This window comes from Tyto alba, unplaced genomic scaffold, assembly GCF_018691265.1.
Source record: "Tyto alba isolate M040663 unplaced genomic scaffold, T.alba_DEE_v4.0 Super-Scaffold_42, whole genome shotgun sequence".
Taxonomy (NCBI): domain Eukaryota; kingdom Metazoa; phylum Chordata; class Aves; order Strigiformes; family Tytonidae; genus Tyto; species Tyto alba.
Genome location: NW_024881318.1, coordinates 7,389,083 through 7,402,134, shown reverse-complemented (window position 1 = coordinate 7,402,134; position 13,052 = coordinate 7,389,083). Strand labels below are relative to the sequence as shown.

The 13,052-nt window shown below is 47.6% G+C and overlaps 1 protein-coding gene across 5 annotated transcripts in view; it reads left to right on the top strand.

The window, feature by feature from the left end:
* The window catches only part of RNF165 (ring finger protein 165), a 52,319-nt gene that overhangs the window by 16,931 nt on the left and 22,336 nt on the right, over positions 1-13,052 (top strand). The window lies entirely within an intron of this gene.

The following is a 13,052-nucleotide window of genomic DNA, read 5'->3' as shown; positions in this document are numbered from 1 at the left end:
TTGACTTTTTGAGTCCAACAGTGACTTTTTGCAATGCCAGCTGATACAGGGCCATGGAGACTTGTGGCCACTTCTCCATAGCAGGGGATTTGTCAAAGTAAATCAGATCTGGAGTCACTGAGAGGGAATTAATGTGAAATGCCTTGATGTTAGTTTTGCAGTCTCTTTAATAGTCATAACTATGCTATTAAACTGATCTGCCTGTATTTAACCCTTATTTGTACTCGAGTGGGATAAATGTTTTCCTTTAGGAACGATGAATCTACAGAGAAAAAAAGAGCTATTATAAACCTCCCAAATGCCTTAGCAATAACAACATGACAGCTTACAGCCTGAAACACAGAGTCCTCATGCTGCTGTAGTGCCTTAAAGTCCTATTTCATTCTTTTCCCCACCTCCTCTTCTCCCTCACCCAAATTACACTTTCAAAATGTCTCTAAAACAATGGTGTTGGGCACACAACTGGTTAGACCTTGAGTAGCAGTACACAACTAAGATTGTCATCTTGCTTCATCAGAGCAACTCCTGACTTCAGCCCAAGTCAGCTTCTTCTCCATGTTGTGTTACATGGTGGAGAACATCCTCAACTTGATACTCACATGGGACTTTGATAAGTTAAGGCTCTATAAGAAGTTGCAGCTTGTACTGGTCTGGTATAGACATGAGCTGGCTGCATCCTTGGGTTTGGGTTAATTGTGCTAAAGAGAAACATTTTCTGATGTTTTTGTAGGTCCTCCTTTGCCCACAGGTGATGGTAGCTATACTGCTTTGTTGTAAGCAGGGAGAAAAACTGCAGGTGTGGTGGGCCACTGGCCACAGGATCGTGCTGGAGGGGGTTGGGAAGGTGATGGGGTGGGCACCCTCATTGTTCATTTCTCTGCCATGTGATTGCCAGCTCCTCAAAGCTGCTTCCCGGCCAGGTGCAGGGCCGAAGGGGTGGGAGGTGGGTGTCCCAGTGTTGGTGGCTGTTGGGCTCTGAAAAGCAGACAGAGGCTAGCACCCAGTAGGTCTGACTAAGGTGGACTTATCCTGATCATGAGTCCAGCAACAGGGACGATCCTGTAGCATCTTTAAATCCTCTGTACCGTCTTTGTGGCAGGCAGTGGGATGCAAAACTTTTAACCTTGCTCATAAAGTGAAGGGCAAAAATACATGGCGGGGGGTGAGGGCTGGAAACTGAGAGAGAACAACCCTACTGAAATCTATTTCTTGCTTTCGGGTTTTTTTTTAGGGTTTTTTGAGGATTTCTTTTTTCTTTCCTCTTCTTGGCTCTTTCAATTGCAGCTTGTGCAGATTTGTCACAGGTCAGGAAAACTTAAGTCATGATTCTCAGAAGATGAATGGACTTTTAAAATCAATTCTGTGGTCCCCGGTGTCAGTGGGGTGCCAATCACTGTGTGCTGGTGCTGCCCGGTTCCTCTGCCAGTATCATTAGGAGGCGCGGGCAGCATTCATTACAGGGAGGCTGAGTCTCGCCGCCTGTTAACGGAATTGAGCTGCCTGACCTTAATGTGTGACTGATATTTAATTTTAAGTTTCTGTGGACACCAGCAGGCTGTAACGGAAACAATACAGGCCCAGCAATGCAAAGCCTTAACTCTGAGAAGAGAGCAAAATAAATGAAATTTAGTAATTAATAAAAATCATTTGGGCTTAGAGGTCACACGTGGAACTAGAAAAAATGTGGGTTTTTTTCCACTTCAGAACTGCACATGTTGCTGGTAGGCTCCTGTGTGCTGTGGGGAAGGGCGTGATATAGTCTGTTTGCCCTGGACCAGTGGGAAGTTTTGAGATGCTCCTCAAAACCATCACCCTCCTGGTTGTTTTGCTGAGATACAGAGGCCCTGTACTCCTGAGACCCTCATCCATGGAGTATCTCCTCATGCACCCATCGCCCCATGGGATCCCTCCTTGCAGGTGTGTTACCTGCAGCAGTCAGGCACCCTAAGGTTCCCATCTGTCCTCAGGGATGGTCATCTGCTAAAAATCCATGGGTGCTTGGAGTGGATGTGGTCACCCCCCATCCCCGGCGCTCAGTTGCAGTCCCTGCTCCACTGAGAAATCCAGACAGCAGGTTGATTTGATATGATATGTCTGGGGATTGGGGAGTGTGCACTGGTTTGAGATGCTCCTTTGGTGAGGTTGTCCACTGTTGAGAACATCTGTGTAGCTGGGTCACGAGCTGGGCTGGGAAGGGGCTGTTTTCCTCCCTTTCCATGGGGTTTTTGAGACTGTAGGAAGAAGCATAATCCTCTCTCTGCCTGTGGCTCAGGGCTCTGGGCTCTGCCTGGGACCCAGCACTGGCCAGATCCTGCCCTGTGAGTGCCAAAGATAAAAGGTATGAGTCTGTGTCTGGTCTGGGACCTGGTTTATTGCCCGTTTCCTTCTCCCCATGATCCCCACTTGCCCCTTGGTGCAGCAGGGTAGGCAGGTGAGGTACAGGCAGGGGGTTCCCAGCATGGGGATCTTGCAAGAAAAATTGAAATTGGAGAATGAGCCCACCACCCCAGCTGTTTGGCAGGGAAAACTCTGGTCCCTCCTCAGTCTGGAGTAGATGAAGATGTCTCTCCAGAGCCAGGAGGAAGCTCTGGGACTGTGTGGTGTTAGCTAAAAGATCAAATTACAATTCCCTAAATGCTTCCTGAATGTCTAGGGCCATGACATTGTAAAAGATGCTCTGTCATACTTTGGGAAGGAAAGGTCTCCACACCTGAAGATACAGGAGTGATATACATAGATGAAGCTGAGCTACCTTATGGTCTGTAAATCTGCTGCCCACCTCCCTGGGGCTGACCTCTCAGTGTCCTCCAGGATGAGTCTTCCCTCTCTTGATCATGCATGCCCATGGTCTGCAGGGCAGAAATCCACCTGCTGCTGGGAAAAATGGTGCATGTAAGGCAAAAAAGGGATATTGAGGCTCCTACTGGTAGAAACTCAGCTCTGTTCTTCTCTGGTTCATCTTACTAGCAATAGTAACACATTAATCAGCGTGGGAACCCTCTGTGGGGTAAATGCCCTCCAAGCATGGGGTGATGTAGGAGACCTTGGCTGGTCATAGGGTCCCCACAGCATCACAAAGAGGCAGTGTGGAAGGGAACAGCAAGGCTGTAGCCTGCGGTTGTACAAACACATTTTCATGAGAGATACGCAGAGGAGAGGGTCTGTCCCTGGGTCTACCACCCACCACTTCTGCTGCCCAGACCAGCTCTGTCCTCTGCCCAGTTCCCATCTCCTCCTCTGTAAAACAGGGTGCATTCACCAGCCCAATTCTCCCTGCAGTGAGTGAGCACTTTGCCATCCTCCCCCCATGCCAATTTAAGTACAGAAACAGCTAATTTGGGTGTGCCGTGTTTTGCCACAGCACAAAAAGTCTGCTTAAAGGCCCTGCAGAGAAACCAAAATCAAACAAATTTCAGATGGTTTCCCAAATTAAGCTGAAAGGTCATAACAATATCAAACAGGAGGTCGTGTGAGGTGCTGCAAGCCTCTGTTAAATATCAGCCACAGATTAGTCCATCCTCTCCAAAAGGCCAAGAGCTCTAAAGGCTCCGAATTTCTTCTGCCACATGTTTAAACTCATGGCATCTAAAAATGGCACAAGCCCCCTGTGAAAGAGAGACACAACTTCAGGAACAGCAAATTCAAGAGAAAATGTCAGGCCAGTGAGGTGTGTGAAAATGAATTTGGAGAATTCTTAGTTTTTTTTAAAGCCAAAAGGGACTTGTAGTTTGTGTGGCTAGCGTTAATTAATTTGGCATTTTGCCGAGCATCACCACCGCAGTTTAATCAGCATCTGTGAAACAGCGTTGTCCATCTGCCAGCCTCCCATCCTGGTTCCTGGGGACAGCAAGGGGCACCTCTCTGTTAGATAGATCACCATATCCTGCATTTGTTTGAAAATCTGGTCTCTTAAAGTCTTCATCTGACATAAAAGTTGTCAGTGCAGGAACTGTACTAGACAGGAATTTCATCTGGGAAAAACAGAGTCAAAGCATCAGTTTAACTGGCGGGTTAGGCTCTTGTGGAAAGAGCTCAGTAAGGCTGCAGCTTCTCCCCTGCGCCACTAACCTCCTAACAATATTGTGTTAATTAGCTGGTAGATTCCTTGGCTCTTGCGCTGACCTGGATGACTGGTCCCACTGAGTTTACTAATTCTCCCCCTGTCCCATTCCTGGTGTCTAACACTGGGTCTCCCACAACGTCCAGAGGTCCAAGTCCAGGAGTCGGAGGAGCAGCTGAGCCTCACACCCATTCAAACCACTAAAATCCCCTATGAGACACCCTGCAAAGATGAAATAATCCATTGGCGTGAGAGGAATCTCACCTCATATGTGGTGGGTAATGACTGGTCCTTGAAAACATGTGGGTGGATGCATCAATGAAGTTAAAAAGTGCCTGGTGTGCAGAAAGCCCTTTCCCTGCCATAGCATCTCACCTCCCTCCCCGCCCAGGTCACAGCTCCTGGACTCCAGTCATTGTCACCATTTGTATTTATGGGGCACTTAACCAGCTCTATAAACAACAATTTACAGGTTGTTCTGCACCGTTTAACTGGAAACCTCTTTATTTTGTTGTGTCTGTTAAGATCAGCACCAGCAGCCCTGGGAGCTGAATTCCCTCAGAATGGCAGTTTTGTTTCTCAACAGCAAGACCAGCTTTGTAAAGCGAGATAACGCGGCAACCTGGTGCTGTTAATGGGCTTCTCCAAGGGGGTTTGCTGGCCCAGCAGGGCTGGGGGCTGTGTAGCCTGCCCGTACCTGCTGTGATTGCTGGTTATGCTGAATGGCAGCGTGTAGGTTTCCAAGGTAGATGGAATAAAAACAACATCCACGTGAGAGAGGAAAAATGTTTCTGTCTGAGCGGGCTTGGCAAAACCACTGTCAGAAATGGTAAAAATCATGATGGGAGGTCAGCTCAGGTCCCAGCCAGGCGGTTTGTTCCTGCCTGCAATAGGAGGAGGCAGTTCTTTGAAAAAAAATTATAAAGGGAGATAAACTCGCCTGCCATTGCCTTGGTAACCCTCCCTTTGGGTGACTTAAGCCCACCTGATTTGGCTTGTCCCCTGCTGAGAAGCACTTTCTTCTCTCAGCAGCATCCTCCAGGTCCCCAGTTCTCCCCATCCTACACGGTGCCCATCATGTCCAACCCAGGGGTTGATGCAGTGCAAGTACTCTGGATCCAGAGCAGATTCCCACCCTCTGATGCTCCGTTTAGCTCTGCCTCAACAAATTTGATGGGGAACAGACTGCTAGAGGTTTTATTTTGCTTAAAGAAGGGAACAGACTTTGTTGCTGGGGTCCTTTTCCCCTGAGTCCTCCTCGTTTGCTCAAGCCCCTTGTTCCTCCTCTGGCAGCTGGAAAACATGAAACCAGGTGTTACAGGTTTTGTGTATGGGCCTCCCTCGCTTAACCAGTTTGGTTCATTTTGGTTTTGTCTGTAGTTTCTGTGTCTTCAATACTCACGTGGATTACTTTTGGCTCTGCAACAGCTTTTCTGTTTGAGGTGGCTGGGTTTGCTTCTTTAGATTAGTTTAATTACTGGCACTCTATTGACTTTAAATCTAAAAGAAAAAAAATAATAAAATCCATTAATTGACAGCAAGCACAGGGAGTGCAGAGCCACCGCTTCCATCTTTCTTGCAGACAGATTGAAGCCAGCATGCATGGATTTGCGGCAGACATACCTGACACAGGTCTGCTGTTAAACAAATGCTTCCCAACATTGGACCGTGCCTGGTGTTTTCTCCAGAGACCCAGCTGTGGGAGCTGGGTTACGTCTTATGTGGATGAGTGATGGAAAGACCTAGCTGTGGTTGGAGATGTCTTTGGATGCGGTGTTGCAATTTATCCACCAAAAAATTTCTGCGGTGGCCTCATTGCAGCAGGAGGATGCTTATTCCATGGGTGCAATTGCTATGCCATGTCAGAGTAGTTTCACACAAGTGACTTCTTGCTGTGACATCTCTTACGTGCTTTATATTGTGGCTTGTGTAGCTCAGGGACTGATGGCCCAAAGTGTGCCCGAATATTTGGAAGTTTTTCTTCTGATTCACCATGGTCTCTCATTCAACAAGTCACCTGGATCCTGTGCAAATCCATACCATGTGTGGGCTATCCCATTCCTCCTGGAGACTACACGTATGCAGGGCTGGTGGCAGTCTGGGACCTTCTGAGACAAGGGGTGGGCTCTGCAGCACAAGCCTCCTGCATTGCTTCCAGTCATCAAATTCCTCGTACCTCTCTTGCGAGGAATTCTTCACTGGGTCTGGTGGGATCTGGGGAGGCTGAGACATGGGACGAGTGCGTGGGAAAGATCTGTGCATGCTGTTGGGTTGCAAGCCCAGCATTGAGATGAAGAACTTGGTAGGAGGGTGTTTTGGGTGGAAATTTCCAATCCTGGAGGGTTACTTTCAATCCTCTCTCTCGGCAAGTGGGGACGTGGCTCAGAGGGAGCAACGGGTGGATCCACACCCCATGGAAAGGACATTTTCCTAAGGTAACATCTACAGAGATATTTTCAGGCCATGTTGCATGATCCTGACCCAACATCAGCCCAGCTCCCCATATCCAGCAGCCCCACATGCCTCCTGCAAAAAAATCCCAGCCCTGCAGGTAACAAAGCATTTGGATAACAACACCAACTTGGCCATAGCCCCGTGTCCCACTAGGGACCCTCCGACCTCTGGAGCTGACTGTATGAGCAAAATCACTGCTATCTCTCTGCTCCAGCTGGGGTGGACTTTTGAAAGGCAGCCAAGCCCTCAGGCTAGGGGTTTGGGGCGTCTCCTTGGCTTTTGGCCACTGGAAAGTAGCTGGCCTCTGTAGAGCAAAGTCTGAGTTTGGGGTAAATCTGAAAGTGCTAAAATCCCGGCGGAGAGCTGACAAAAAACAATGCTCACCCAGGGGCTGGTTAGATAGTTCTGGGCTGCAATAACTGCCTGAACTCTTTAAGAAGTGGGATGTCACAGGCGTGCAATTAAAACAGCGATCCATCCTCAAAACATTACCAATATTGATTAAAGGACTTGTGGATTTTTGCCATGTTTTAACTCTTTCTGAGCATCAGGTTTAATGCACCAAAGATTGAATAATCTAGCATCGCAAGTCACACCCAAAAATCTCAGGTTGCAATGCTGGCACTGTGCTGGGTGAAGGACATTGATCCTGTTAAAGAGTGGGTATGAAAAAGGGAAGATATTTGAGAAATGGCATTGTGGACTGTGTGTATCTGAAAAAAGCCTGCCATTATTCAGCATGAGCTGCTTTTCCAAAATTATTGGAAGGTAGGGAAAAAAATCCCACACATTTTTCTTTTCCCATTTTATATGTTTAAGCCAAAAAGAAAAAAAAAAAGCAAAAAAAAAAAAAAAAAGCATATGAGATTTAAGCTATTTATTACCAAATAAAAGTGCATCTGGGCTGTGTGCTTCTGTGCCAAGTTTTGGCCTCATGAGAACACAAACATCGAGAGTTACGAGCCCCTCAAAAGCGAGGTTGATGACGGAAACATTGACTTAGACTTAACTCTCTCAGGGATGCCAGATGCTGGTTGGGATATTTCAGAAGCTGGTTGCAGGGAAATGAGATGCTGCCTGTGATGTGGAGCCATACCTGCAGCATGCTACCTGCTTGCTGCTGAGCCTCCTGCAGCGCGGGAAGACATTTTTGGTAGAATAAGCAGGAACCTGATTTCCTATTCCTATTGTGGTGGAAAAGCGGGTCTCTTGCAATCAGCCTCCTTTGACTTTGGTAGGAGGGGAAAATATCTACAAGTGGGTGGGTTTTCATGCCGGAAGGGACAGCTGTTGTCACCATCTCCATCTCACATCCTAAAATGAATTCCTGCCTGAGCAAGGGGACGTCCTTTAGGAAACCATCCAGCCTTGACTTTAGCAGCCCGGGTGCTGAGGAGGGGATTTTGGCTGCAGGTATGTGGTGCCTGGTGTTTCAGCCTGTGTTGGCTGCAGGTCAGTCCCAGCTGATGGGCTTTGTCAGGATTATTACCAGGCTGATGAGCCTCATTCTGCCCAACTAGAACAAGATACCATCTTAGGCTGCACTCAACGACAGTTCCATCTTTGCTCTTTCTAATGAGGAGACAGCCCTCTTCCAGTGCTTCCCACCTGGGTGATGTATGCCACCCTTGGGCTCCTCTACAAGCCTCCTTCTGGGCTTTGACAACAATATAAGGGGCTTATTGCTCCCACGGGACTCCATCTCCTGCTTTTTATATAGCAAACACTTGTGCCTTCAGATGCTGCTGGGGCTCTGGGAGCTCATGGTTCGCTGATTTTACCAAAACTCACTTCCCCTGGGATAGCCTGCCACCTGCAAATAGGACCTGTATGTTTTTTCTCAGATGGATTACTTTACATTTAACCCTATAAAATACATATTTCTTGCTGGCTGGGTAGAATTTTCCTTCATATGTTAATACAGCAGGAATTAGCGGCACTAACTCACCCCAGGACCTCATGCAGAAATGTAAAGGGAGAGCTATCTCGACATCGATAAACTGATGTTTTACTTGTACTTTAAATACAGCTCTCCCTCTCCTGGAGTGACACATGCTTATAAACTTCAAGATATTAAGTTCAACAGGGAACAAGCTTCTAGGATCTTTGATTTCTAGCCACAGATTTCTTATTCATGGAGCGTAAGAGGGGAATTGCCAGGATGTGGCATGGCAGGTCTCGGGGTAGCTGGGGTTTTCCCAGACCCGTGCCAGATCACCACGAGCACCCACCGCATCTCATGTGGCTTCTCCTCAGCGTTGGTCCTTGGGACGACTGTGGTCCTGGCTGCTGCCATGGTGCTGGGGTGCAAACAGACCCCTGCATGGCATCTCCAACCAGTGTACAGTGATGACCTAACGTCCAAAGTCTTTTAGGTTAGTTAAATGAAGAGGTCCAGTAGGGATTGGGAGCTTGCAGGAGCTCCATGCGTGCAAGCCCCTATGGTGAGGACAGCTCTAAGATTGAGAAGGTGGGCTTGTGGACTCGTAGGACCTTCTAGCACTGTACAGGGGATTTGCTAAACTTGTTCAATCACTGCATCCCATGGACCCACCTACTGGGAGCATTTCTGCTCTTTCTTATTATATGATCTTCATTCTTTTTTTATACCCTAACCGTTGTAAGACCCTGTTTTATTTATACTGTCACTTGGAAGAAACATCAGCTGCTGAATGGCTTCTGCATTCTGCCTTGTGGGGTGAGGAGGGGTATTTTTTCTGTGCTTTTTTTTTGGTCAGTCTCTAAAAAACTTGAGGAGGACCATACAGTATATTGTCTTCCCTGGGTGGCAGGTACGGCATATGATGCAAGAGTTGCTCTCCTAGCCCCACTGAGGGTCTCATGCAGCCTGGTAAAGGCTTTGCACTCTACCTGGCACATGTCTGCAGGGCTTAAGATAAAAACCAGAAGGTGACCTGCAACATGGGATCAAACAATCCCTTTCTAAGGGGATGTTCCATGTCCTGAGTCCCATCCTTGCCTGTCATTGCTACAAAATTTATTAGCCCTCAGCATGAATAGCGGCAGTAATGACACACCCAGTACTTGCCACTTTCCTTTCTTTAATAGCCAGCCTGACTTCTTGCCACTCTCCAGCACTATGCTCTCTCCATGAGGTCAGACAGCTGTTTTTGGTGGCACATTTCTGCAGATGTGAGGAGAAACAAAAATTGCAGCTGTGTTCCTCTGTCAAAAAATTCTGGATTTGAGGCTAATTTGAGAGAGAGACAGCAAAGAAGAAAGGCTGGACTGCAAAATATCTCCCATCCAACCTGATGTGCTGTTCCCAGAAATGGTGAAACGCTCCACCGGTTTCCCAAACCCGCCTTCCAAATCACTGCCACTTGCTCTGGAGTTGTGCAGATGTGTCAGGTGGGATCTTCCACCTCTGGACAGATAAATAAATCAAGCAGGAAAACCCAGCTGGTGATTACAGACCCATTTGAAATATGGGGGGGGGGGGGGGCAGAAATCGATGCATGCAAAATAGAGATGGATGGGATTAATGCAGAATAATACACACACACACACACACCCCCACACACACCCCCCCAAACCCAGTGTCCTTTATTTTTTAAAGACAGGTTTCAAATGCTGCTCTGATCTCTCCTTAACAGAGAGGTTTATAACAGGTCAGAAAGAGTGCTCCAAAAAGCATCTTTCCCCAATTTGATGATAAGGGGAAAGCAGGATGAAAATCTTCGCTGGAAATCCCTGTGCAGAGAGGACAGAGCTGGCATCAATGCCGCTGGTCCTCCCACAGGGTTGGGATGCTGTCGTTGCATCCCCACAGCCTTTTGGGGCAGAGCAATCCCATTCCCTAGGCTGTGCTGGGACTGAGGACAAGCCCCAGCTCCCGAAAGCCCAGGGGGTGAGGGCAGGATGAAGGACTCGGCTCCTGTCCGAGCCGCTGCAGCATAGCATGGGCTGATGCTGAGCAGATGGAGGTCTGAGGCCGGGTGGGATCACGAAGCCTTTTGTTTAAAGAGGAACAAGAGACAGCTGAGGGAACTGTCTTTTCCCATTAACGCTTCCTCCTCAGAAGGATTGAAGTTGTTTTTGGATTTCAGACCCACCAGGTCTGGCAGCATTTGGGTGAAGCATTTTGGTTTGGAATGTCACAGAATTAGGAGACTCCACGAGTGATGCAGCGCAGCACTCCAGAATCTTCCAGGTCCTTGCAATGTCTAACTGGGGGTTTTGCCCCATACTTTTGGCTTTTTGCCTGATTTTGGATGTCCTGTGTATCATTACTGGTAGGAGGGGGCTGCCTCAAGCCCCCTGGCCAGTCATTAGGAGGAGTTAAGAGTGTTTTAAGGCAGGTGTTGAGCACTTCCAAATGTCTGGGGAGGGCTTTGGACACTGAAAGCAAGAAAAGATTGGAAACCCAAGTATTGAATTACCCTTTCCAAACAACTGGCTGCGGCATATCGCTGCCTGTCAAAGTTGAAGGCTCCTGCATGCACAAGTCAGCACGTTTTTGCATTCCCAAGGGCTGGGATAGGGTCTGCTCCAAGTGCTTCCCCATTGCTCTCTGCAGGCAGAGCCAAGTAATAGACAGCTGTCATGTGACGATTTTTTTTATTTTTATATTGAGGATGAACTTCTTTCCCTGGTTAATTCTTCCATTTCCATGTTGGGGACGAATTCATGTGGATATAACACCCTGTTAGTAATGTATAATGACAAAAAAGATGAGCTCTCTTGAGTCCTTTGACCAAAGGGACCCCTGATCCCCTCTCTTTTCAACCTTTTTTTTTTTTTTTTGAATTGGGCTAACAGTCCAAGCCCTGGAGAAGAGCCATCAAGCCCAGGCACCTGTTAATAAACTGGGAAAAGCTCCCATTGTTTGCCTTCTCCACTGCATGGCATGTAAAATGGGTTTGGGTTACACTTAGGAGCTGGTTGGGATGATGGTGGAGGAGAAGGGACAGGTGAGCACATCTTGTTGCATGGTGGATGGGCAAAGCCTCAAGAGTTTCCTTGAAGTTCAAGTACCACACAAACCCTCTCTGCACTTGGCAGCATCAGGGTTTTGCTCAGGTATAAGTTCTGCAAACGGATGAGCAGTCCAAAAATGTCATTGAGATCTGAGATGTGACCCCTGCCTTTAGCCCGGGTTTTGAGGGCAAGTGATTCCTGTCAGCCATTCATTCTCCATCCTTTGAAGCACCTTCAGGCCAAACAGAAACAGACACATTATAAAAAAGTCACAGAGGGGTTTTGTATCATCTACAAAGCCGCATTTCCTCCAGCATCCTTTCCTGGCAGATGCACAGAGCTGGGCCCAAAAGAATGAGAAATGGGGCAGTTTGGGGAGAAAGAGCTGGGCTGGGTGGGCAACATCACTCCAGGCTGCCAGGTCCAACCATCCCTACAGGCACGTGAGAGACTGGGAGGGGAGGACTGAGATTAGTTGGGACCATTGAATCTCAGAAAACATTTTCTTTCAGCATGGTTTGGTTTTGGTTATATTTTTTTTTTGGTGTGCTAATCCAAAAATCATAAATACACCCTCAAATGCTGTACATTAGAATAAAGATATAATTAAAACATAGTGCGAAGTACAAAAACAAAAAGATGAATATCAGTGCAGTAATGCTGCCGAAGTGTTTCTCCTCCCTCCTTGGAAAATATTGCTGAATTCAACACGTTCCTGAGAAACATAATCTTCAACAAAACTTTTTTTTTCCTCTGAAGCTGGTGAAAAAGGGTTACAGGAAAACAACCCCTCAGCCAGTGCTGTATAAATAGCCATCTCCTTCCTGTGATGGGTCCAGGCTGCCCAGCCATACCCCATCAATAGATCTTGCTGCTCCCTGTCCCCACCTCTCAGCATTGCTTCAGCCCGGATAGAAATATGCTAATAATTGCTGGTTATTGCCAGTTGTAAGTGGTATTTTGTTGAATGATGAGTCTCGGCTCTGGAAGAAGTCCCAGCTCAGCCGTTTTTTGGGTAGATCAGGGCTGTAGGTGATTTCCCCACCGTGGTGTGCAGGAGAGGAGATGCTCTGCTCAGTGTTGGGGACCATGAGTGTGTGGACGAGACTGTGCTCCAGTCACGCTAGCTTATGTCGCACAGCAATTAATGAGAGGCTTCACTGGGGTGAAAGGGTGTTGAATGGGGATCGTACAAGCAGGCAGAGACAATCTACAGTCTCCAAGGTCTGTGTTTATGTGGTTTTTGTGGTGAGCTGAGCTGGGTTTTGCTGTGCCCGCGCAGAGGTCCATAGAAGTGTGGGTATAATAAGGGCTGTTGAGTGGTGGTGACCTTCAAACTGTTAAACAGTGATGGGGGACCCCATCTCACCCCCGTTCCCCCTAAACCCCTTTGGAATCTTTTTCCATCACATGTGTGAGACTCTGAGAGGGAGGATGATAAACCTCCAAAACCTTATTTTTCCACCCAGCCATGCCACTATGGACCAGCCCTTTGCCCACCGCAAGGACTTCATCCTGACTCAGTCCCTAGTGCTGCACAGACTGGCCAAGCAAATAAAGCAAACAAAAATGATCTTTATCTGTCATTAACGTTCCT